We start from the raw sequence: 25,919 nt of genomic DNA, 5'->3' as shown, positions 1-25,919 counted from the left end.
GACTAAACATGCACCCCAGGCTGTGGAGAAGGCTGTGCGCTGTGCTGGAAAGAGCAATAGGTGCCTTTAGTGTGAGCAGTAAAAATAAGAGAGGTGGATTCTTTCACATGAACAGACTTTATGCTGTGCCTAAAGGGAGTGAGTCACAAGGATGGCAGCGCTCATCTCCAAAAAAGTTCAGCGCTTCATAAGACTGAAGTTTTGAAACTCCACATCACTCACAAGAGCTGGGATCATTCTCATATAGCAGAGTTTAAACTAATGGCTTTATTGGAACAAACAGCTTGTTTGGAATAATTAAGATGAGAAGATGAAGAAATCATTAACAGCCATGTGGTCACAACAAACTCATGAGGAATAAAAGAACCATGCAGGTGCAGAGTGTTTCAACAAAACCAGCAGAAAATTAGTGATAGGATGATCAACCATAATCTCACATAATCGAGGTTCACTGAATAGACTGGGCCCTTTGTCCAGCTTTCTGCAAACATCACTCTCCAGCAGGGAGGACATGGATGCCTCTCCAAGAACACAACCCCATGGGCAGGACTACCTCTGCCACCAAGTGTTCCCCAGGATCTTCCACACCCTTACAGAGGACAGCACCTTCTCAGCCTGGCAAAGAGGTGCAATAGGACCCTGCAGTTCCCCAGCACACAGCATCTGGCTGGAAATGTGGGTGGCTGACTGTTCACCTTCGTGAGCACTACCTCACTAATTAACTCACTAACTAACTAATCCAGTGGAGGGCTATGAAGATGATGAGACATCTTTCTGATGAGGAAAGGCTGAGACAGCTGGGGCTGTTCAGCCTGGAGAAGGCTGAGAGGAGATCTTATCAATGCTGATAAATATCTCCAGGGTGGGTGTCAAGAGGATGGACCAGATTCTATTCAGAGGTGCCTAGTGATAGGATGAGGGGCAATGGGCACAGACTGAAACACAGGAGGTTCCATCTGAATATGAGGACAAACTTCTTTCCTTTGAGGTGCCAGAGCCTGGGAACAGGCTGCCCAGAGTGGGCATGGAGTCTTCCTCTCTGGAAACATTCAAACCAGCCTGAATGTGACCTTGTGTGATCTGCTCTGGTGACCCTGTGTTAGCAGGTGGGTTGGACTGGATGATCTCCTGGATGATCTTCCAACCCCAGCCATCCTGTGATTCAGTGAACTCAATCGAGCCAATCATCTTAATTATTGCATTTTTCTGATTACATACATAAGATATGGCCCTGCAGAATGGGGAAGCACTAATGGCAGGAAGCCCTGTGCATTCAACGAGGGAGAAATGGACATGACAGATGGCACTGCAGATCTGGAATCATCCACGTTAAGAAAATACTAAAGCACCTGGAGCCAACAGCAAGAGGGCAAAGTGTTAAGAGTCAACACCAGACAGAAGACAAAGATAAAAATCTTCAGAAATAAAAACAAAGGTTTATCTTCATATAGTAAGAAGATAGGGGACAGGTGAAGGGATACAAAAATTGATGGAGCTGTCAGAGACAATGGCAACAACCTCAGCAGCTTAAAGGACTAGAAGGAAGTCTAAGAGATAAAGGATGAGTGAAGTCACAACAGTCCAGATAGTAGATAAGATGCTGACCATTTGTTTAGAAAGGACAGAGCTTCAGAAATACTACTTAAGAAGAAGTGACAAGTTTAGGACACAATAGTGGAGAACAAAGTCTTCAAGATAACTACAAGGAGATGGGCTAAAAAAGGACAGATAGTCACTGAACAGCAGTTACCACATAATATTTCTTCTTGATGGTTATGAAACTACAGAGTCACTGAAAAAACATTGATATTTCCTCTGAAGTTTAGGATATTCAAAGAGAAAAGTAACTTCCTGAGCCCCTTTGAAAATCCAAGATTAAGTTCTGACATCCATTTGTTCTTGTTAAAGTACGCAAATATATATGTATTCATGACCAAAAGCAGAACCTTTCAACGCCTGTTTCCTCAAATTAATACATTAAAACAGTTCATATTGTATCTCAGCTTGTCATATACAAGTGCTATCTCAAGAAGCTACACAAGAAAATGAAATTTGAAAATGTTTTCCATAATTCTGGAATAAATTGAGAGATAATGAAATAGCTACCGTGCTGTTCCACTTGAAACTTAATTCCAGTGTAATTCAAATGCACAGCACTGATTACCCAGGGACCTTGGCGGGGGTGGGGGAAGAAAGAGGGGAAATAAAGACAGAAGGGATTTCAAGTCCAGCAAAACTGAAAACAGCATCTATATTCCTACCAAAAGCAAAGGACAAAATATGTCTTAATTAATAACAACTCCTGGGTTTCCAGATGTCACAGTCTCATACATTAAAAACAAATAAATTACTTTGCTTGATTTTACATGTGCCTGTTCCAAATCTAACAGACAAAGCCTGGAGGCTCTCAGCCCCTCAGGTCCATGGGGCTGCCATTCACTGCAGCCAGCTAGATGTGGGAAGAGTCATTTTCTCATGATACATTCATAATTCAGCTGAAGCAACTTGAAAATGGGATTCCTGTATCAAATTCCTCAAGCAGAAGCCTAAGGGTGTCTGGTTTTGGAAAACTACGCACAATATTTTAATTTTGTAAAACATTAATGCACAGAAAATCACCTCCCAACCAATGGGCTACCACACGCTGAGCTGCTTTTAACCCAAGGCTTATAAGAATATTTGACTGTGAAGAGGGGTAAAAGGAGAGTAAAACATCCCTCTGGATGGCCACAAAGTAAAGAACTGTGACTGCAGAACAGGCTAAACTGAAGGGACCTGTGGAAAACCCTTTGTCCACCTTTTTGCTGAAGTCACCACCACAGGTTGCATCGAGGTCCATGCCCAGCCATCCCTTGAACATTTCCAGCAAGGGACAGTCCTCCATTTCTCTGAGCAATTTATTCTAATGTTTAATTCCCCCAGCCCCATCCTTTTCTTCCTCTCTTCTAACCAGAAAAAATTCTCTGAAGGAACTTGTGCCTGGTGCCTCTATTCCTACCACATTGTGTCCTCACAAAGAGACACACACCATCTTCCCTACACATACCTTTCTGGTACTGAAAGACTAGAGCTCCCTGAGCCTTCTCACCTTCTCTCTAGACTGAAAAAGCCCAATTTCTTAGGCCTTTCTTAATGTGCCAAGTTCCAAAACCCTCTAATCATCTTGGTGGCCCTCCACTGGCCCTTCTCAAGAGTTTTCCATTCTCTTGAACAGAAAGAGACCAAAACTGGACAGGGTGTTCCAGATGCGGCATAACGTGTCTAATAAAGTGGAAGGTTGGCATAGGTCACTTTAGGATGCTGCAGCACCAGCAATTCCTTGTGCTTGGTTATGTCACCACAGATAATAGCAAAATATTTCATGCCACTTCATCTCTCTCATTAGGTGAGTCTGAGCCATGATCCTTATTGACTGCTCAGGCATCAAATCAATTGTTATTCCTGACTGCATACAAAGTCTCCAAGAACTAAAGCTTTCACAGCTATCCAAGGATCTTAACTTGGCTCAGGATTTTAAGAGCAGGTACTTTAAAGCAGCCATAGAGCAAACACCATCAGTAAATGTTAGTTCTCTCTCTGCTCGCAGGAACTTTGCAAAGGGTAGAAAAACTAAAAACCTTCGGGAGGGGAAGCAACCAAGCAGCAACCATAGTGTAAGAGATAGGCGAGCACACTCAGCTTCTTCTACCTGAACTACCTCTTGCCTCAAGAAGGGGACATTTTAGGTTCAGATCACTGTCACAGTGGCTCTGGAGATCCCAAGAAAGCTTGTTTGAACACAGGCTGTTCCTTTGCACCAGCAGATGCACTGATATCCTGACAGCTGGAGAAGAGGGATATGCAGCCAATTAACTGCATAGTGCTTTTCAAATGTCTTTTGGAAGGATGTTGTAAACATATTCCTGAGGAACCATTTGTAGTGTGCATCAGCCTCATAAAATGGATTTAGAGTCCTAGGGTTTTGGACCCTTTGTTATTCATGGTCTTTGGAGTGTAGGGGAACAGGAGGAGCTTTTGGGGCTTATTTTATTTTTACTGCATTCTCACTCCATTTCCTTTGCTTTTTTTGAAGCAGACAAGTTGGGGTTTTTTTAATGAAAAACCAAGCTCTGCCCCTCATGAAACCCACATTACTATTGTCACCTAAATCACTACATCACTTCACACACTGCTTTCTTCATAGATGCATCAACTGATGCAACTGTCATGACATTAAGTAGTATTTGCCTGATCATAATATTCAAACAAACATCCACATATCTATTTTAACCTGGTTTGCCACTTCACCTTCCACCCCTGTAGAAAACCCCAGCAATTAGATTTCTGCCATTTGCTTGAGTTCCATTGCCATTGAGTACAGGTCCCTTCCAACCATGACATATCTGTGTTTTGGGCAGCAGCATGGACAAGACCTCAGCACTACCTTATACTGCTAAAAAAGTGAGCAAATAGATAAAATCTCTGCATTTGTACTGGATTTAATTCTAAGTGATATTTTACAGTATGGATATGCTATGTGATGATTATACTGGTACCAGTGAAGTGACTGTCTAAGGACTTCTTAAAAACCCACCTAACCTGCAGGACAAGGCTTTTCAAGTAGAAAATTAATGTTTATTTGGTAGAATTTGCTTTGTCAGGAAAAGAAATGCTCTGCTTCGGGGCTGTATTTTTGCCAGCTGCTAATTTGCACCCAATCCAATTAGTTTGAAAGCAGTTGAAACAATCCAGGGCAAAAAAGAAGTCATCAGATATTAAACATGGTCATATTTTTAATGTTAAGAAAAAGAAGGAAACTATTTATTTGTAGTGGAATATACTATTTGTCTTCCACACACAAAGACAAACCAGGCAGGTGGTTTATTGCAATTAATGGATCTCTCATGCCCAGGACCTTCTCACTCTCCCCTCATCAGATTAGTGGTGGGACAAACAAGATGCAACACTGACTGGGTATGCAGGACCACCACAATAAATATTTATTTAACATAAGCACAAAACCTGTGTGAAAGTAACATTGGTGTTAATGCAAACACTGATAAATACCAAGATATTCAAACACAAGGACTCAAAATTCAATGCCAGTGTGGAGAAGTGAGTTCTAAGTGGAATGTTCTTACATCTGCTTCAGCATGTGTCAGAGCAGAAAAGTGACTTACACTTCATCCGCAACAATCCTAGCAAATAAAATACAACACACAAATACAGGCTGATCCAGAGAATATCGCACAACACACATCATCCAGTGAATTATTCAGGAGACAAAGGATGTCACCAGATCAGGATTTAGCTGGGAGGTCAAGCCTTTCCAAAAAGCCTAAACCATTATTTTGTGGTTTATACACTTACATATTTCTTGTGCAATGTATTTCTTACGTATATGTATAAAGCATACAAATAGGAGCTTTTACTCAGATACTGAGTGATGGCCTCACAGTCACTTGAAGTAATAATGACAGGTCCAACTTGGGTACCACTGATGTCAACACATCTTCCTCCTCACTAGAATTAATTAGCGCAAATAAATTTTACGCTAATAAGACTGTACAGTCATCCACTGTCAACACTATGTATTCCAAGCACATATTTATGATGGTTTTCAGAAACAATTGAGTAAAAAAAGAAGAAAAAGAAAAAATAGTTATGCCTGGAACTAACCTAATGATCATTTTTACATCTGGAAAAGTAGCACCCTGTCTCTAAGGTCTTCAAATACACCAAAATGTAAAGCTCATGGTGATGTTTCAGAAAGTGTTTACACAGACTTTGTTAAAACATATTCAACTCTTAATTTAGATTTTTCTGAATTTATTCTTATGAAAGATGCCAATATAGGGGTTTTTTGTGGTTGTGTTGGGGCTTTTTGTTTTGTTTTGCCCTCCAGCAAGGGCAGGGCTGTGAGCAGAGAGACCAGGAGACAGTGTCCCACTGAGTCACACAGCAGGCAATGGAGACAAAAGGTGCCATCTCAGTTGGTCACCACAGTGTCTCCCCAGATCCACAGCAGATCATCACTTTTTTGAGCTGCTCTCAGGCCACACAGCTCCAAAATGACAGATGAGCCCAAAACCACGGAGTTGTTCTTAGCTTTTTAAAAATACACCCCTCAAAAAAGGTAAAAGCCTCAAATTTACTCATACACTCAACACAGTTTATATCATAACTTTGCCCAGATAAATGAGATTATACCTGTTTATATGCTTCCCATAACAGAGTCTTTAAGCCAAGCAAATGCTTAAGTTTTCTGCACAAAGAAGCAACATCATTTTAAATACCCATTGCCTCTGCTAATCCATCACAGCTACATTGCATCAGGACTTGCAGCCTGAGCAAGGGAAATGCAGGGAAATAGCACCAGGCAGGATTTTTTCAAGCCAGGTGGGGAATTACAGCTGTGCAACATCTGGATTGTTGAGGAATCCACTGCACCCGCATTTCCACAGCATCACCCAGAGTGCTGGGATCTAAGGAAAAAGTAAATTCATAGGAATGGTCATCCAAAGTTCAGCTGGTTTCTGTAGCAGACAAGACAGTGTAACTACTACATGGCAGCAGCAAAGGCACATGCGCCTGGCAGAGGGTTCTGCATATTTGCATGACAAATAATCTCATTAATGAAACAAATTACACATTGCCAACAGAACACCTTCCACCTTCAACAGCTTTGGTGCTGCAGGTTTTTAAGATCAACCCACTTTACGTGTCAAGAGTGTGTGAGTTTGAATAATTGGCCCAAAAATAATCCTTTTGTTTCTAGATTGATAGAATCACTTGTACTGCATCCAAGAAGTGCCAGAAGATTAAGTTGGTAATGAGATTGTACCTTTCCCTATTCTTGTTCTTTTGTCAGGGCAAATAATTGATGTGCCATTTTCTGTTCTTGCCACGAGACTGGATTTGCATTTTTGCTTCCAAAACAGCTGGGATTTCTTGGTGTTTTTTGTCTATTTTAGTTTGGAGGAGCTGTTTGTTTTGGGGGTTGTTTTGCTTGGTGGTTCTTGTCTGTTTGTTTTAGTTTGGGGGAGTTGTTTGTTTGCTTTGCTTTGTTCTTTGTTTGTTTTCATTCATTTGTGGGGCTTTTGTTGTTTGTTTGGGTGGGGGTTTTTTGATACTGAAAGGAAAAACCACACAAGCACACACAGGATTTGCAGGCTACAAGACAATACCATTTTCTCCACATTCTCACTCTCCCTGTTTTTACATTTTTGCCTACTCTTTCCTATAGAAGAACAAACAGGATCCCTGCGATGTGCTGTAGGTTTTACAACTATTCCTCTGCATACACGACATTTCAAACCACTCCCTCAAATGTTCACATTTCGGCAGGGAAAACCTTAAATCACCACTTCACCTGCTCTTTGCACCACTTAAAGAACCTTGTGTAAATGGATCTGCGTCCTGAGGTCACTGCACCTTAACATGCTGAACCTCTGGCCATTTGAATCAAGAACTTGATCTGATAAGTGTCAATCTCTTTTCCACCTCAAAGCACAAGATTTCCTACACCAGCCTCTTGCACCATGACACCAACGACCCTTACAACATTCAGACTGTATCACTACAGCGAGATGCTGGCATTTCTTACCACTATATTTGTATATGTTTTGTATATATATATATATATATTTGTATATATTTGTATATCTTGCTAACAAGATACAGTTCCATCAGTATTGAATTAACGATGTGGGAACCCTGGCTTAAAGGTAGAAAACCAGCTCTGATAGAAATTCTGGTTTGGTGGGTTTTGTTGTGTGTGTTTGTTTGGGTTTTTTTGTTGTTTTACAACCTCTTTTGAAAGATTTGTTAAGTTTTCAAAACCAGTGTGCCACCAGAGAACGAGAAATGTTTTAATCAAACACAAAAGGTGTCCAACATAAGTAATGTACAGTCTTGCTGTCCTCAAACACACACAGCCATTCTAAATTCTTACCACTACAACGTATCAGGGGATCATATACTCAAATGATACGCCAACACTTGACATGAATTTACATAGACCGGTATACAACACAGTTATGCACAAAATCACAGACGCTCAGTCTTGTCAGCGCTCACACAAGCTATACTTGCCATTACACACTTTAATATATAGTTGGCTTGTTTATATGATACATTTTCTTACTGTAATTGTAACTGAGTTGAAGGGTGAAGACTCTTCATAGACATTTCCCCACCCTGCTTTAAGTCATCCTGATAAAGTTATGATTAGTTATTAGAAAATTAAGTTGTTACCTAACCTTTTAACTCATAACTTTGTTAAGTTTTCAAAACCAGCGTGCCAGAGAATGAGGAATGTTTTAATCAAATACAAAAGCCTCACCATCCTCAAACAAATAAGAGCTAAATAAGAGCTCTTCATCACAAACTACTGCTTTTAGTGACACTTATCCCTCTCCCAATCATGTTTTTCATTGCTCTGTTGCTTTAAGTATATCATTAACCCTTGCAACAGATAGAAACTATCATTCTGACTCCATGAGCAGATATGTCCATATGTCAGGGGTTATTTTTGTTTGGTTTTTCTACTGCAAAGTCCTCTCTGCCTCCTCCACCTCACCACACAGACTGCATGGCTGCTTGAATTCATACATTTCTCTTGCATTTCCTTGGAGCAAGTGATAAGTAGACCCATCTGTAAGTATCTGTACTGTGTTTTTCCATTCCAGCTGAGAGCTGGCTCAAGGTCAGAGCATAAATTACATTTCCTACAACACATTTTGATGGGCTGAATCAATATCCATGATCAAGTACGCTGTGCAGGCTCCCAACAAGGACAGATCTCCACTCCTGTCATGAATTCTTCCCGTTCTTTAAATCACAGCTATCTCCATTATTCCACTGTCAAAATAACCCCATTTGCTGACAAAACCGCAAACATATTCTATAAAGAGATGACATTCCTCTCCAAACTCAGTTTAATATATTCCCTCAGGATTTTTTCCACAAAGATAACAGCAAATAAGTAAATAGAAACCTATAGAAAAGTTATCAAATATCAAAAAGAGTGTCATAGCTCTGCTAGAGAATTAAGAGACACCTAATTTCCCTACCTTACTGCTGCTTTGTTAAAATGTGCTACTACATGCCGTTGTCTTCTTGGGATGGAATCAAAGACCATAGACACAGCTCTGTATACATATGGGGGTTAAAATGATATGCAATATGACCACAAGCATCCATGTACCTGTAGGATATAGCCACTCAAATAGAGACCTAAACATACTTATTTTCCCAAGACAGAACAGAATTTTAGGTTTTCGTGGTTATGGGGAGTACTTCAACCTCTCTGCCATCCGTTCAGAATGGTGGTTTTAGTTGTTCATGTTTTGGGTCATTCTTAGCAGGAAAAAAACAATCACTTGGTGTCAAAAGTTTTAAATCATATCTCTGGGCTGCAGTTTCCATTTATCATTGGCTGTGGGAGAAACGCTCCAGAGACTGGCAGGAGAATGTTTAAAATGACTCAGAAGTGCTTCATTCCAAAAAACCCCACCATTTATTCCAACATAGAAAAACCAAAATACAACAAAAACACAAGAAAAATGTTACCATCCCACACAAACAATCAACCTCAAAAACCAAACCATTCACCCCCTTCACCAAGGAATCCTTTCAAGAATACCTAGAATAAGTAAATTTAGCATCTTTGTTCAAAAATTTTGGCCAAGTTCTGTTCAGTTCAATTCCCACAGGACTAAGAGATTCCCTCCTGTAGTAATGTCTTAAATTTTTCCTTCTTTCTCTCCCAACAGCCTCTCCATTCAATTAGGCACATGACACCAAGAGTATGCAGAATATCTCTGAAGAACCAACACTTACTGTATTTAAGCACACATGTGTAGTCCTGGACAGCATTTAAGTGTTTTCCTGAAAGTGCACATCATTTCAAGATTGCTTCCAGCAGCTATGACTAATTAAATTGAAGCTGGACATGTGATTAAAGATTATGATTAAAGATCTGGCACTTAATTTATCAACAGTAACTGGCTCCACAGCTACCTGCCCATAAACATTCGCTCTCCAAAGACAGCCCAGGGACCTGAGGATATATAATATATATTCTTGTATGTAATTTATAGTACCATAGTCTCTTCTAGCAAGGTAGCAATTCATCAGGGGGTTCAGAAGAAGGGATTTGGGGTCACAACCACAGCTATTACGGGTTTACAATGCTTAACACATGTGGAAGTAGGAGGAGGAAGGTAGGAGCAAATGTCTTTTGTATCTTGAGATACCAGCCTTATATACAAAAATGTCACTGGCATTACTGAAATACAGGTCAAGGATACAAATTACCTTCCTTCAATCAGTAAATTACATTGACTCACTGTTTAGGAATTAGTCTTGAGGACACTTCTGACACCAGGACATTCAGAGGCAGAAAGTTCAAGAGTAAAGCTCGAAAACTGTCAGTAATACAGAGAGCTTCCCAATCCACCAATAATTTTCAGTTTATTACAAATGCCACAAAAGTCAGAAAAATAACACCAAATCAGTTGGAAACAAGTTTGGGGAAGGTTGATTTGTGACTAAGCTGCAGTTCCAAAAAAAAACCATTTTCAACTGATAAAAATCCAAGTATCCCCAACAATGGGAAAAGTCATTCTTTTCAGAGACTGTCCAGTGGTATGGATTATTGCAGAGACAAACACTGAAAATGGTGCTGTTCATGATCACTACACATCCTTCTCCAACACAGCTTTGTTCTACTGCGCAGCAGGAATCTGGTATGGCAGAAAATTGCAAGGTAAAAGAGAATAAGGGAATCTAATAGAGGAATCACTTAAATATTAACCTCTCTTTTTATTACTGTTTGTAAGCAAAGAATAAGAGAGAGAAACTAGATGAAACAATGCAATTCCCATGGAAGAAAAAAAAATATATCAGAACAATCTTCTGTTGTTTTTCCTAATTTGAGGCCAGGCAGAACTTCCAGAGTAAAGAACTGGATTCACTTGGCATCATTTCCTATGTGGGAAAGAGAGGAGCCATTTTCCCACTCACGTGAGAAACACTCCCCAAAGGCTTATGGGTCCCTCCAGCAACCAACAGGATAAATTTTGATTGTTGGGGAGATTTTAGAGTCAGGAAAAGCTCTATGGAAGTTGGGTTTATTTGCCTTTAGAGACACAGCTTCACGGACAGCCTTTCTGTGCTGCACACCAAAGAGACACTGCAGCATCCCCTTGTCCCTGGGTTCATTTGGAGCTGTTAACAAAGCAGAGCTATGCAGTTCGCTAAGTTTTGCTTGCTTTACATAGCTATACTTTACCTTGGATAAACATCTTATCTCCTAAGATAGATCAGTACCACAACAAACACATCGTGTTTCATTTTTTAATAAGTTTAGTGGTTTTCAGTAGAGAAAGTTAAGGATTTCATACTCAATAAGATGATATGAGTAAAACAAATGATGCTTTTTAATCAATAATATATAAATAAGAAAAAATACAGCATTGTTTTGTAATTGTCTGGCATTGTATTGGCCCCATGCAGGGAAGACAAAAGACCAGACTCCTGAACAGGGCAGCTCCACTGGACCCCCCCAGTAATAATCACAACCCACCTTCATGGGTTACTGCAGTACATCTGAGAAGAAATACCAGAGCACATCCCTTCAAAATGTTCCCCCTACCCCTTCTCAGATGAAAATAAAGTTCTCTGAATGACTCTACCACTTCAGACTCTTTAGTGATGTATTAATTTTGATGCATTAATTCATGAAGCTCTCAGTATCTCTGAGATCTCGATAAGAGCTGCCCGCTGATAAGTGCCACACAGTGTTGTTTTGCAGAAGCTTTTTACTAAAAAATAAAGCAGGAAAACAAAACCAATGTCAAACTTGTGGAGCATACATTACTGTCACCCTAAGGCTGCAGTAACCTTGCACACTTTTCTCACTTAACACATTTCAAAAAAAGAGGGATTTTTTACCATAAGAAATAATCCATATTTTATACCCCACAGTGAGGGAAGCCACAAGGCTCACCTCTCAGGCATTTAACAATACCAAGGAAAGGTCCACTGGTGCAGGAAAGCCAAAGCACTTAATAATTCACAAATTGTGTTATGAAACAAAAGCAGTTTCTAAAAATCCTTCTTGAGTACAATACTTGCACCTCGGAGAATTGAAAAGAACAGCTTTAAAAATAATCAGTTGCAAGATCTTGCAATTAAGAGGAGCCAAACGTAGAATATCTTGACACCATATTTTGGGTTAATACAATTTGATTCTACAAGTCTGGTGTCTCCGCAGTCAGGCAGATGCACGGTATGAATACTTGGGTTAGTCCCAAGGGAAAAAAGTCAGTAAGGACCATGTCAACTCAAGAACTGAAATTGCATAAGAAAAGCCTGGCCAAAACTCATCTAACAAGGATCTGTTTGCTTCCACTTTCCTGGAGATGTATGTGCAGCTTTCAAGCACTCATTGGAGTTAAGAAGTTAAATTCCCTGTGGTGGTCAAGTATGTCATGAAATGTGAATAGTCAGACTGTCCTGTCATGAAAAGCTGACCATATATAGCTCTGAAGACTTGAGTTATTCTGTTAAATGTCTCCTCACGGCTGGCCACTGCTTTCAGCAAGGATACACTCATGCAGTTTCAGAGAAACTTGTACGGCTGTTAAAAATATTGTTTCAGCTGAAGCAGCTATTTACTAATTGTTTCACAATTAAGATCAACATTTGTCCCAGTGTATAAATATCCCATTTTTCCTCACCCCAAACTACTACACTTCACCACAATGGTAATACCTGATCTTCCAGCCATCCAGCAGAGATAGGTTCATCCTGTAACTAAAGAGAAATATATACATACATATATCCCTCCCCCAGGACATTTGTCTCAATATTTGTTGAAGGCAGTGAGAATCTCAAGTATCTGTAGAGTCTTGCAGGTTTTTGACATCCGGGGGAAACAGGTATGTACATGAGTCTAAGACTGAAAAACAAACCAATCCAATGGAAGGTAACTTTATAGAGATAAAGTCTCATTCCTGTCTCTAAATAGCACATATATTCCAGGTCACCACTAACAAAGTTCAACACAGACCCCTAAAAGACCACAAAACCAGCATATTTTGCTTTTATCAATACTGGCATTGGACTAAGGCATTACCAGGTACAGATGTGATGCTGATCACTTTAGCATCTGCTTTGGAGTATGTACCGCATTGTCCAGTGCCCAGAGTCCTCATGTAATGCCTTTAGAAAGGAAAATCAACTGAAAAGGTGTTTGTCTTAAAATGCCATAAATAACCAACCAAACAAACAAAAACACACACTAAAAATAACTTTTAATAACAGATGCAGACATGAACAAACAGCATTACACTTTTAACAGGACAAACATGCAGCTCCCTTGATCTTTCTCCAGTTAAAACCAGAACTAGAGCACTCTGTGCCCCAAGTTACAGAGCTTAAGGGAGCATTTGGAATGCACGGGAACTGTAAGGAAAATAAAACACGGGCATCCAAAGATACCAAATCAAGCTGTAAAATACTGGAGCTTAAAATTTAAGGACTTATTATTTGGACAGGCTGCTGATATAGGGCTATTTAAACCACCCCACATGTCCAGTGAGCGTGTTCGGCACCAACATGTGCCTCAGCAACTCTGCTCAGCGCCACGGACCCATAGGATGCCCTGAAGAGGTGATGAAGGAACAGCCATGAAGGTTGAATCTCCACCTGCCAAACCATTTATTCACCAAAACCCAGCACGTGCAGCGAGGGACTGGGAATTCATCCATGTGAGTAATGACATCGACCACTCAGCACTTCTATGCTAAAAAGCAACTATTCCAGAATGAAATAAACTATTAGTTACAAGATATACTGGCCTATTCTCATTATATAAAACCAGGGAACTCCAAAAGTCTGCTGGGCTCCATTTCTGACACTTGCTGCCACCTACCTTCACCTTTTCTTACCTTAATTCTCTTATCTATAGAAAGAGGTTAAAAAAAAGCATCGTTGCCTTGAGGTCCCTATATATGAGCTGCTGTATCAGAGCAGGGTATTAAATAAAACGTAACAGCACCTAACCCATTTCTTAAGGAAGATTCCAGTTCACCTAGGATTTTAGAAGGAGTAATCCCAGATAAATCTCATCTTTTCTCTATTTCTGTAACATGATGTTTTTCACCCCTTTCTTCCACTGTGAAAGCTCTCAAGTAAATTTTACTCTTCACCTCTTTTTCTTCCTGAAGTATAATGTCAGTTGTCTTTCAGCATTCAGAAACCAGCCTGATCTCCTGGGCTTTATGTACCAGAATTTGGAGTGATAAATGCTTCTGCCTTGCCCCCAGGAATTTCACATGTTTGTCTTTAGGGTTTATAGGGATGAATGACTGAAAGAAATACATTTTTCTTTCCAGCTTTGCATTGTATGCTTGCATAAAAAGATTCTAAAATAAAAGGGACATTGATAGCAGCAATACTTCTCAATAAAAGAGCTGCTCATAGGAATTATATACCTGATGATACAGCTTCAAATAAGGACATAAATTATGTGATATTACTTCATTTGATTCTTTGGGGAACATTTAAGTTTAGAGAGAAGCACAGTACAGGTTTTTGCTACTGAGAAATGTCTTTCATCGCAATCTACAGCATATTCTCTCAAATAAATGAACTTCATTATAAATTGCCTTAGCATAAATATACCACACCCCATCATCTCACACAGGTCCAGTGTGGGATTTACTGCAAGAACTTATTGCTCCTATTAGAAAGGCCGTGAAGAAGCAGACTTTAGAATTAAATTTTGGGTGATATACACAGCATCTCTTTTTGCTAAGATTACAGGGACTTTTTGCCTCTTCCAACAGTTCTTTCAGCCTCATTCTATTACCTCATGTGACCCGATTTTAGGCAGATGAGGAATCAAAACAGGTACAAGTATTTGAGCAAGTATTCCCCTGCTTTTCCAACTCCAGATCTATTTAGTCCAGTAAAATCTACTTCATTTCTACCTCCTTCCCTACCCACCTCCCAGCCCATGTCATTGACTTCAACAATCAATGAATGAGGGTCTGTTCTCAGGCTGGAAATTGAGAAATAATACATGGTATTAACAGCCATTTCTTCTAGGGAAGGCATCACCACCTATGCTATTCAACATCATAATTCAATCATCCTGGATGATGCATTAGATCTGTTAATTTCTAGGTTTCATGCACATATTAAATCTTCGAGCTGTTTTTCACCATCATGTTAATCTCCATGTTAGAATATCCATTTATTTGGCTTTTTATTCTTCTTCTTTTAAATATATGCATCGTTCCATGGAAGGAAATTCTCTCTATATTACAGACCTAGAACATGCCTAATCTACTATCTTACATCCCATTTTGACTTACTTATTTATACCAAAACTTTATCTATTGAAATATCTCATAGTTGCAGTGATCCCACTTTATGGAAATAACCATTCAGGCTTTAAGACTGAGCTTTGATGAGTGCTTAATTGATGACCCTCCTGACCTTGTAATATGAACCCTTATCCAATAATCCAGTACCTGAAAATTAGCATCTCCTGGATTTTTCACACCAGAACTGCCATATATACTCTGTGCAAGATCCACTACTACTAAAACTGCGTAACTGTTGTATAGTCACACAGATATGTATGGCAATATACATTAAGTTACACTCTTACAGTCAGAATAAAGTATTCAAGTCCTTGCTGAAAGCAACATATGGTGTTTTTCTCACACATTCCACCCAAGTATAGAACAGATACATATGGGAAAAAAAAAACACATCAATTATCATTTTTCAGAAACTTTACACATGGAAAGCTAAAGAACATACAGTGTGTTGTGCTGGATGCACACAGAGGCTCCTTTTCTGTTGGAATGCACATCTTGAGGAGAAAAGAATGGAATAGGAAAATCATTTAGTTAAACTGCCTTTATTCTAGTTTCTATGCCTGATGACTAATAACAGCATGCATCACTGCAGCAGCCATATTTAGAGAAACATGCATTACTTCTGCTGAATATATTGTGAGTGAAAGTGTGTGTTTCCCAAAGCTCTGCTGAACAAATTAAAATTTTAATTAATATTCTTTTTCATTATTCCCTTCCTATCCCTCCCCACCCCCCGCCAAGGATTATGGACCTGAAAGTAAAGCAGTACAGTAGCGATTTTAGTGCATGCCAAACAAAATGAACTGGTTAACACAGCAGCCAGACTCACTGTCACATCAGTGACCAGTTTTAAAATTGATGATTAAACAAACGTGCCTGACCTCACTCGAGAGGTTTCATAACCAGAGGAAGCAATAGCTTCATAAACCTATTAGGTGTTAACATTTAAAAATCATATGCATAAGATTAAAGTAATAGTGATTGATTGCAGTTGAAATTTTCCAGTACACCCAGATGAGCAGCCTTTCGAATTGCCAGGAAAATAATGAAGTCTCTCCTTCATTTAAGGAATAATCTGGCTGCTGCACGTCAGCAGTTCTGGTTGAGGAGAATCAGCAAGACTAAGGAGTTGATGTGTCAACATACATGAAGAAACAGTAGTTCTTTCTAGGAATAATAGACCTCAGGTGGACAGTGCATGTGCATGCAATGGATTACATTGTTATTTTGTCTGATAATATAATGCTATTAAAAAAAATAAATTCACAATTAACATGTCTGAACATGTGTATTATTTTAGTGTTTTTCCTTTAAAATCACCCCCCAAATCAAAACCTATAACATTAATAGGAACCAGTCCACTGTGGCAGAAAGGAGAGCTGATTCTCAAATTCTTCCTATGGAAACTGCCCGTTCCTCTGCAAGTGCAATGTAATTTGTAAATATTAATTCTGCACTCTCTTTTTAGAGTTTACTGGGGTTTTTTGTCGTTTTGCACTTCTACAAAAGCTACACTCCCCTATTTTCTGAGAAATTTTGATTAACTAGCTATCTTAGAAGAAGTCATGCTTAGAAGGAGCATCATGTTTATACAAATAGTTTTAGTTTTAGTTCTTTATATTGGAAACTGGATTTTGTTGCATTTAAGTTAATCTGGGGCTTTGCTTGTTCCTTTATTAACTACAGTGGTAGAGTTTTCTTCAAAGGGTGATAAAACTATTGAAGCCTGTTAGAAGCCCCACTAATACTGCAACCGTGGTTTTTTCAAAGATGTTGTTGTGATCCAGCTGCCCGCAATGGAGACACTATGCAATGCCTTTTTGGAGCTCTTAATGGCGTCTGAAATCAAGCATCTCACACTGTTTTCATGAGAAGTATGCACAGAAACTGTCAAAATCAAAAGTCTTCTGTAGTCAGTTGATCTTCCCGTGATATTTAACTTCAGGATTGTCATTAAGTTGCCAAAAATGTATCCAGTAGAGGGAACATATAAAATATCCATGAACTAGGGCCTCCATCAAAGATTTCTCTTTGCCTTTGAATTACATTAGGGGAATGGCAGATATCTGACAAAACTGAGATTTGTCACATTCCTTGGAATAACGTACCAACTCCCTCATCACTTTTAAACTGAAGAGACTTGAGAATCACAAATCAGTCTCCTCAATTCAAAGGAGCAACATTCACCAATACACAGATCAATACTCCTTTCATTACCCAACTTGCTCCTCTCAACAGCAATTAGCCAAGATCTCCACATCTACCCTACAACAGCATCCCAATTAGAGATGCCGAGCAAAGCTGTCTCTTGCTCCTGGAGGGGTTGAAATCCAAAACTACAAGATAGGGTATCGCTGAGGGTGAAATATTTCATCAAATGCAGGTGGGAAGAGTATCATAGATAATATTGCAGTAGTTAAAGATTACTCTTTGATACCATTTATATATCAGACTTAAATGATGAGGTCCTGGCTCACTGAAGTGCCCATTACTCTCATTGCATCAGTGTCACACTCTGGTTCCCTGCATAAAATCTCAGCAGAATTATACCGTGTTTAGTAGTAAATGGAAGATTAAGCAAGGTACTGCACTTTGTGTGAATAAGTGAGGGTTGGGGGGTGAGGAGCATTTGCTTTATTTGGGGCTGGGGATTCCCCCATCTCTTTTTATGATTATTTTTTCCTTCCTTTCTTCCCAGTGGCAGAAAGCACCATCTGAAGAAGGAGCATCAGAGGACAAGGTACTCAGTCAGCAGTGCTGCCCAAAGAGTCAGCGACAGCATCTGCTCGAGTTTTAAGGGCCCAGAACAGCAGTAGGATTTTTTTTTCGAGTAAATGTTGAACAAGCAGCAGCTCCCCCTTGAACTAAGATAGAACAGGTTTGCACTTGCCCCTGGAGACAAGGAGGGGAACTTGGCTGCTGCAAGTCAAACCTTCCTAAGCACTGGTTTTGTTTCTGCTTATGCATTTAATTCTAAATATGTGCATAAGCTGCCACCGATACCTCTTGATTGTGGTTCAGGGAACACATTTGGTAACAGTCATTTGGAATATTGAACAAAAATCAGGTTTTGCTGTTATTTGATAGGCATTTTGTATCTGTAGTGTCTACATTTAAAATAAGCAATATTTTTTTAAAAGAGTCAAAGCATTCATGTTTTAACAGCAAACATTCACTGCTGCCTGTGTCATTTATCCAAATGAGAGCCATCGGTCTGACACCCGTCACCTGTACCCGTTCCCTGCTGTCTGCCCATTCAGCGTGTGCCACAGACATTTCCTCGGAGTTAATTGTCTGCTCAGCTTTTGTGTCCCTTTCACCCAGGTTTTCTCCAAGTGAACTGCCTGTCATTGCTCAGTTGCTTCTGCGTCTCCACAAATTAACTCAGTGCTTGGCATCAGCATCTCTGAGCTCCAGCCAAGGCTGGAGCACATTCCTGCACACAGCATGCCATCTAGTGATGGAAAAAGTGAGAGCACAGCCTCAGAACCCTCTGAAATGTTTCCAGACTTCTGTCAGCTTTCCTCTTGACAAAGAGTCCAAAGGAAACATTCAGGGGCCCAATAAAATATTTAGTCGTTTTCCTACATATTGACCCTATAAATAAGAGCAGCACACCAAGGACATGCAGCATCTCCTCTATGCAGAGTACTGTATTTATTAAAAATGAATGGCAAAGACATAAATGCACGCAGGGACAAAAAATATACCAAAACTAAACCCGTGACAATTATTTTCTTCTATATCACCCTAATGAAATTTAATGACAAACATAACAAAACATTGGAGGCCACCCTCAGGTTTTGTGCTTTGCACACAATACAATGCAGCCAGAACAGCATCAGTAGCAATTGCACTCCTGAAGAGCACTGGAAGATGAAGTAAGTGGGAAAACAAGTCTCCTAGAGGACATCAACATGATGAGGATACATGCATTTTAATTCTTATATAGCTGTCAATTCCTGTAAGTCATACACAGTAGCCAGCACTTTCCATTTTTTGCAGAAAATTGCAGTATTCCAAAGCACTGAGATGTTTGCAACCCATCCCATGTCCAACAAACACCACCGGTGGTTCAGACAGTCCAGCTTAGTCTTTAACAGCGGACTAAACTAATCTGTTTTTTCTTGTGTATCAGCAAAGACCAGCTCTTTCATATGGCAAGGAATGATGTCCTGGATGAGTCTAAGGAATAGCCCTAAACCAAGCTGGAAATTTTCAGCTGGGAAATGTTTTTTTTACACTGATTCAACCTAAATGACTTCAGGCTCAAACAGCAAGAAAAATATAACCATAAAGCTTTAGGAAGCTTCTAATCACAACTTTTACATGTACTATTATCAACAGAAAATATGGTGTGGGTTTTGTTTTTCCCTTTGAACAATCTATACACTGAAGAAATTCTACCATAGAAACAGACTGTCATTATTAAAAGTGTCATAGCAACTAATAACCAAGCAGCAGCCTATAAATAGCCACATCACCAGAGAGAAGCCTTAGAGAGGAAGCACCAAAAAAATAGAAAAGTATAAACTTCCACATTACTTAACATCTAATTAACACTCCCCAAAACAGCATGTGCAAGGAGAATGGGGGAGAAGCTTTAGTTACTTGAGTTCTGCACACCAAACTCTCCCAACTCCATTGCATTGGCTGAGTGTCAAAAAAAATACAAAAATGCACATATTATCAGTATTTTACCACCATGATACAAATTCCAGAAGCCACAGGTTGCTGCTTAGCTGCCCTAGTATTTCACTTTTTCCGCATATTGGTTCCAGGTCACCAAAGCCCAAGTCCCTACAGCAGCCCAGAGCACAACAAACCTCCCCCTGTCCCTAAGAGGAGTTTCCCTGCAAATCATCTAAACTTTCTAAAATATTTGAGGCTAATAAACGGAAACATAATCTCTTCCCATACAAAGAAAAACCCACTGATTACTGAGGCTATGTGCAAGGTAAGGTCAAGCCCAAAAGTGGAATTAACCCAAAACAAATTTACACAGAGACATGGGTCTCACACTCATATATTGTAAACTGTTACAGCACAGCTCACCTCCCACACCACTGAATTCCATACCAAAACATTCATTGACTGCAGCAGGTTCAGGCTGAAACCCCTAACACCAAAGCACAGGGACTCATTTTTTATTATTAACAGCTTTGCCTAAACGTCCCCAAAGCCAAAGTTTTACATTTAAGCCAGACTTCCAACCTTTTTTTCTTTCTTTTTTCCAAAATAATAAATTTAATTTGATAACTTAATTGCCAAAACACACTTCATTAACCTGAGTACCCAGCAAGAAACTCTTTGTCCCAAGACACCTGTGCCAAAATGCCGTTTAAAACATCAATTCTGCTTATTTTTAACACCTTAAAGAGCACCTAATGCATTATCAAAGGGCCTTGGGATCAAAAAGATGGGAAAAACGCTTCTAAATACAAATAAATAAAAGAAGCCATAACAAACATTACCTTAAACAGCGTGGCTACTGCAACCGAGCACACCTCCAGAACCGAAAGCAAAGCAAACGCCTTTGTCCTCTCCCCTCTTAATCCTTAGCCTAAAGTTAAACCCAGCTGACCCTAATGACTGGCCCTCCCCTTCCGGCCCTTAAAGCCACACCAGGGCTGGTTTAGCACAGCATCCCTCATGGCATCTCTTTTCTTGCACGTTGGCATAATTTTTCTTACATTTTTGGAAACTTGAGCTGTTCCAAACAAAAATAAATCCCATGCATGTACCAAAACAGTTTCACGTTCCAGGAGGGACAAAGAGGCAGCATCTTAGTTGATGCAACTTGTGTCTATTTTTGCACAGTTTTGAGTAGGTGGCCAGAGAAAAGAAAATTCCAGCAGAAATAACAATAATAAAGATAATAATATATTCTTGATCATTCTTCCAAGGTATTGCTTGAGGCCTCTATAAGGTTACCTGCACTAAGATGAAGTTGGAAATTTCACAAAGGATCATCTTATTTCTCCACTGTAATCTTTTCAGTGTAAGGTGATGTTGTAAAATAGAGGTGAATCATAACACTTTCTCACATTGAATGATAATCACCTAAAAACTTGGGTTCAAATAGTGTGGACAGAGAAACAGGCAAATGTTGTACAACCTACAGACTCCCTGATCAATTTGCCAATCCCTCGCCTATCAAACTTATAGTATGCTCTAAAAATCTGGAACTGGATGTGTGTCTGCATTTTAACTGGTGTTTTTCACCCCCTAAAGAACAACTATTTCAGTATTTACCTGCTGACAGCAAAGCATTTCTTTAAACATAAACCTTTCAGAATTTAAAAGACTAGGCTGGAGCTATCCTGGTTTATATCACACCATAGTTTCGCTCAAAAAACCCAACTTTTCAATAAAATGCCCAACCCAATCTTCCACAAAAGTTGGAGGTTGGCAGATATGGAGATGCTGACATGGAGATTAATGCTTCTAAGGCTTGTCTCTTGTTTTATTAATAAATTCTCGTTGGAAATAGAGTCCATTCTAGTTCGTAAAAATCTGAGGCTCAGTGGATAATGGTGCCACAAAGTAGTTACTAAAAAGCTGCATTGTTCTATAATATCTATATGTTTTTAATAATTTATGCTAAGAGTTTTTTTACTATAATATTTTTATAGCCTATTCAGAATCTATACTTGCTCTTTTTCAAGTTTATATGCTTTTAAGCAAATTTCTCTATGAAACATTAATGTATGATCACGTAGCTCTCCTCTGGCCAGAATTAAAGTAAATTTAGATTTAATGTGAGGGGTTTTTTTTCTTTTTCCCCTAATAACCACTTTTTTATTCAACAAGATGGTTATTTCTAAGCTGCTGAAATCATGTATGAAAAATCCCAGGACAATAACACTGCCAGACATACGTTCCCTTCTCCCAGTTTTCCAGCAACTAACTCTGAAAAATTCATGCTGCATCTTACCCTCATTCACTATCAGATGTTCAACTCACAATTTTTCTGTTTATTTGATCAAATATAATCCAGAGGAGATTTTTAGGGGGGCTTTACATGCCAATATTTATTACATGCTGAGTAGCTTAGCCACCTCATTTTTAGTTTTCTTGATAATACCACCCAGCCCTCCTGAACTGCTGAAATTTTAGTGAAGAAATGACTTTAAGTCAGTTGATGCCTCTGTCTTTCAAGGAACTTTATTTTTATTAATCACCTGCAATGTCTTATGGACAATTACCTCACCTGCTTTACACAACTGGCTTTCAACAGACAATTAGGTGGTAGTAAAGCCTGCACCAATTAGAAATATCAGCCACCTGCGATGAGATGACTGCTGATCACATAAGAAGTTTTTGAAAAGTGTCATCCAAGGAGAGCTCAATATGGTCAGTAGGTCAGAGAGGTTCTCCTGCCCCTCTACTCTGCCCTGGGGAGACCTCACCTGGAATATTGTGTCCAGTTGTGGCCCCTCAGTTCCAGCAGGACAGGGAACTGATGGAGAGAGTCCAGCGCAGGGCAACAAAGATGCTGGAGGGAGTGGAGCATCTCCCGTGTGAGGAAAGGCTGAGGGAGCTGGACAAGAGGACACTGAGGGGTGACCTCATTCATGTTTACAGATATACAAAGGGTGAGTGTCAGGAGGATGGAGCCAGGCTCTTCTCAGTGATAACCAATGATAGGACAAGGGGTAATGGGTTCAAACTGGAACACAAGAGGTTCCACTTAAATTTGAGAAGAAACTTCTTCATGGTGAGGGTGGCAGAGCCTGGCCCAGGCTGCCCAGGGGGGTTGTGGAGTCTCCTTCTGTGCAGACATTCCAACCCACCTGGACACCTTCCTGTGTAACCTCATCTGGGTGTTCCTGCTCCATGGGGGGATTGCACTGGATGAGCTTTCCAGGGCCCTTCCAACCCCTGACATTCTGGGATTCTGTGTGATTCTGTGAATTTGGGGCAACATACCTTTCCTTTGTTCAGTGTTTTAATGAAGGTCTTTATTTGGACAAGCTGTGAGAATTGTGTCCAGTGCATTTTCTGAGAAAGTCTTTGAAAGCATCAAATTGTAACACCAGGTAGCCCCAAAAGTATTTAGTCTTTGGATGAGTCCACTAGTAGCATAAATGGAGAAGAAAATTTCTGCTCTTCATTAGAAGCAAAGATCAGTCTGCAACAAATGTACATAAACTTTAGCAAATATTTTTTAAAACAGCAGCTTCCTTACTTTTCAAACAAAAGAAAAAATGAGTTTAAAAAAAGGAAACCTGGACAAGAAAGCCATGGGAAAGGGCACACTGCTAATATACAATTCCAAATGTACCATACATGGTGAACTATTAATTATACCTGATTCCACTAACAGACCTCACTGAAGAAATCCACCTTGATAAGATTAAAATAGCCTTACAGTGGTTAGAAATAAATGCCAACATGCACTTAAATAATTTCTCTTTTCCCAAACTGTTTTTCTTTGCAGCTTCGAACAAAAGAGGACGAAGGTGCTGAGAAGGAAAAATCAAGAAAATAAAGTTTCTCCCTTTTGAGAAATGTCTTTCAAAGCATCCCTGTTGCTTTCATTCTAATTAGACCATAATTCAAACAGTCACTGTCATGACAATAGATTTATTTTTATTGCTACCTAAAATTGTGCATGACTTTTTTTTTTTCCTGTGGATGCCTGTGGGGAAGATCAGAAAGGTGGAGAATTCAGCATAGAACAGTATTTCCAGCATTCCAAAATTTGTGCAACCTGGGTCCTGAGGTTGAAGTTAAATCTGACTTGATCATAAGGTTTGACCAAATGCCCTTAGAACCAAAGTTAGTCCCAGTATCTAGGAGCAGTTGCCAGTGTCTTGGCATTAAGACTAGAACTGGTTTGTTATTTTTTTGTTGTTGTTGGATTTATTGTGGGTTGGTTGGTTGGTTGTTTTTTTGTGGTGTTTTTTGTGGTTTTTGAGGGGGTTTTTTTTGCCTTTTTTTTTTTTAATTAGTATTACTATGACTACCATAATGAGATGGTTTAAGAAATTAAACCAAAATCCATACTCCAACCCTTATTCTCCCAAGTTCATGTTTTGATGCTGCCCCAGCACCTTGAGGTGAGGGAACTGTAGCAAGTCAAAGATTATCACAATCATTATAACCTTTACACAAAAGGAGTATATCAAAGTGTAAACTGTGCCTCTGCCAAGTAAATGTTAATGAGTGGTATCTGGAAAGGTTAAATATAAATACATGTAATTACAGCTTGCTAGTGACAAGAAATTATTAGTTTCTTTCTTCCTCAGAAGGCATTGCTCCAAAACACTAAACTGAAATAAAAGTATATGTATCTAATCCTGCAATCACAATAGCACTTGGAGAGCTGCAATTATATCAATCAGTCAGGAATAAGTTGAATACATATCACTGCAAATGCCCTCAGTCGGTTCTGTATTCCCCTGTTCCAAATAAATGTATAGAGATTAGTCAGAAATCTGCTCTGAAAACAGGAATTTAAAAATTGCATTGAGAAATCAGCTCATTTATATTTTAGAAACATGAATTCACAATTGTGGTTGAAAAAACCTACAAATCAAGCACAAAGAGTAAATCTCTGTTTTCATTCATAGGTGGAACAGAAAAATGTATTTGCTAAAGAAATTATTTAAATGCTCTATATTGGCTTTTGATGGGTGGGGGAAAATTATTTTCTTCCCCTGAAGGAAAAAAATGAATTTGTTACTAACTGCACTAAAACCAGAACCATTCCAAGATGACATTTGCAATTAAAAAGAGGAAATATTTAATGGGAGCTTGTGAATACTTTGCAATGGCAAAATTGCTTTTAGCCTTTCGAATATTTCCCATTTATTATAATTTGCTTAAACTACGCATGTCTTTATATGACAAGTAAATTGAACACTGTTGCTCTATGCAACAGGGATGAACTGGCCAAAGGAATGTTTAACGATGGTTGGCAGCTAATTGAAGGAGTGAGGATTCCACCCAGCCACTCCAGTCCATGCGTAGATGCCTACCAACACCTGTGGGTATCTCCAAACAGATCCACACCTTCTATTCCAGTTTAAAATGAAGATAGGGTTTACCACATACTTTTTAAAAGGCAAATCTTGGGATTTTTGTTTGCAGTGCGTGTGGATTGTTCCTGTTAGAATTATCTCTCCATGCACAACAGTTTAAATGAAAACTTAAAAATTACAATAGTTTCAGCCCTGTACAGCTGCCAAGTTGTGTTCAGATGTGGACTTGTACAGCTTAGCAGCCTAAAGATTATTTTAGCAACGCATATTCATTCCCTCTGTTTAAAATTTGATCATTCTTACCAAAAGGATATACTTTTTTTTTTTTACATAGAACCATTTTGGTTGGAAAAGACCTTTAAGATCATCAAGTCCAACCATTAACCCAACACTGTCAAACCCACCTTTAAACCAGGTCCCTAAGAACAAGGTTCACAAGGGATACAGGATAAATTTCAATTAAGTATATTGGAAATACTAGTGCAGTACTGGTTTGTCTGAATGTTTTATTCAGATTATAGAGGGGATTTTTTTGGTAAAAACATATAAT

Source organism: Nesoenas mayeri, assembly GCF_963082525.1.
Source record: "Nesoenas mayeri genome assembly, chromosome: 9".
NCBI lineage: Eukaryota > Metazoa > Chordata > Aves > Columbiformes > Columbidae > Nesoenas > Nesoenas mayeri.
This window is presented reverse-complemented; position numbering follows the sequence as displayed.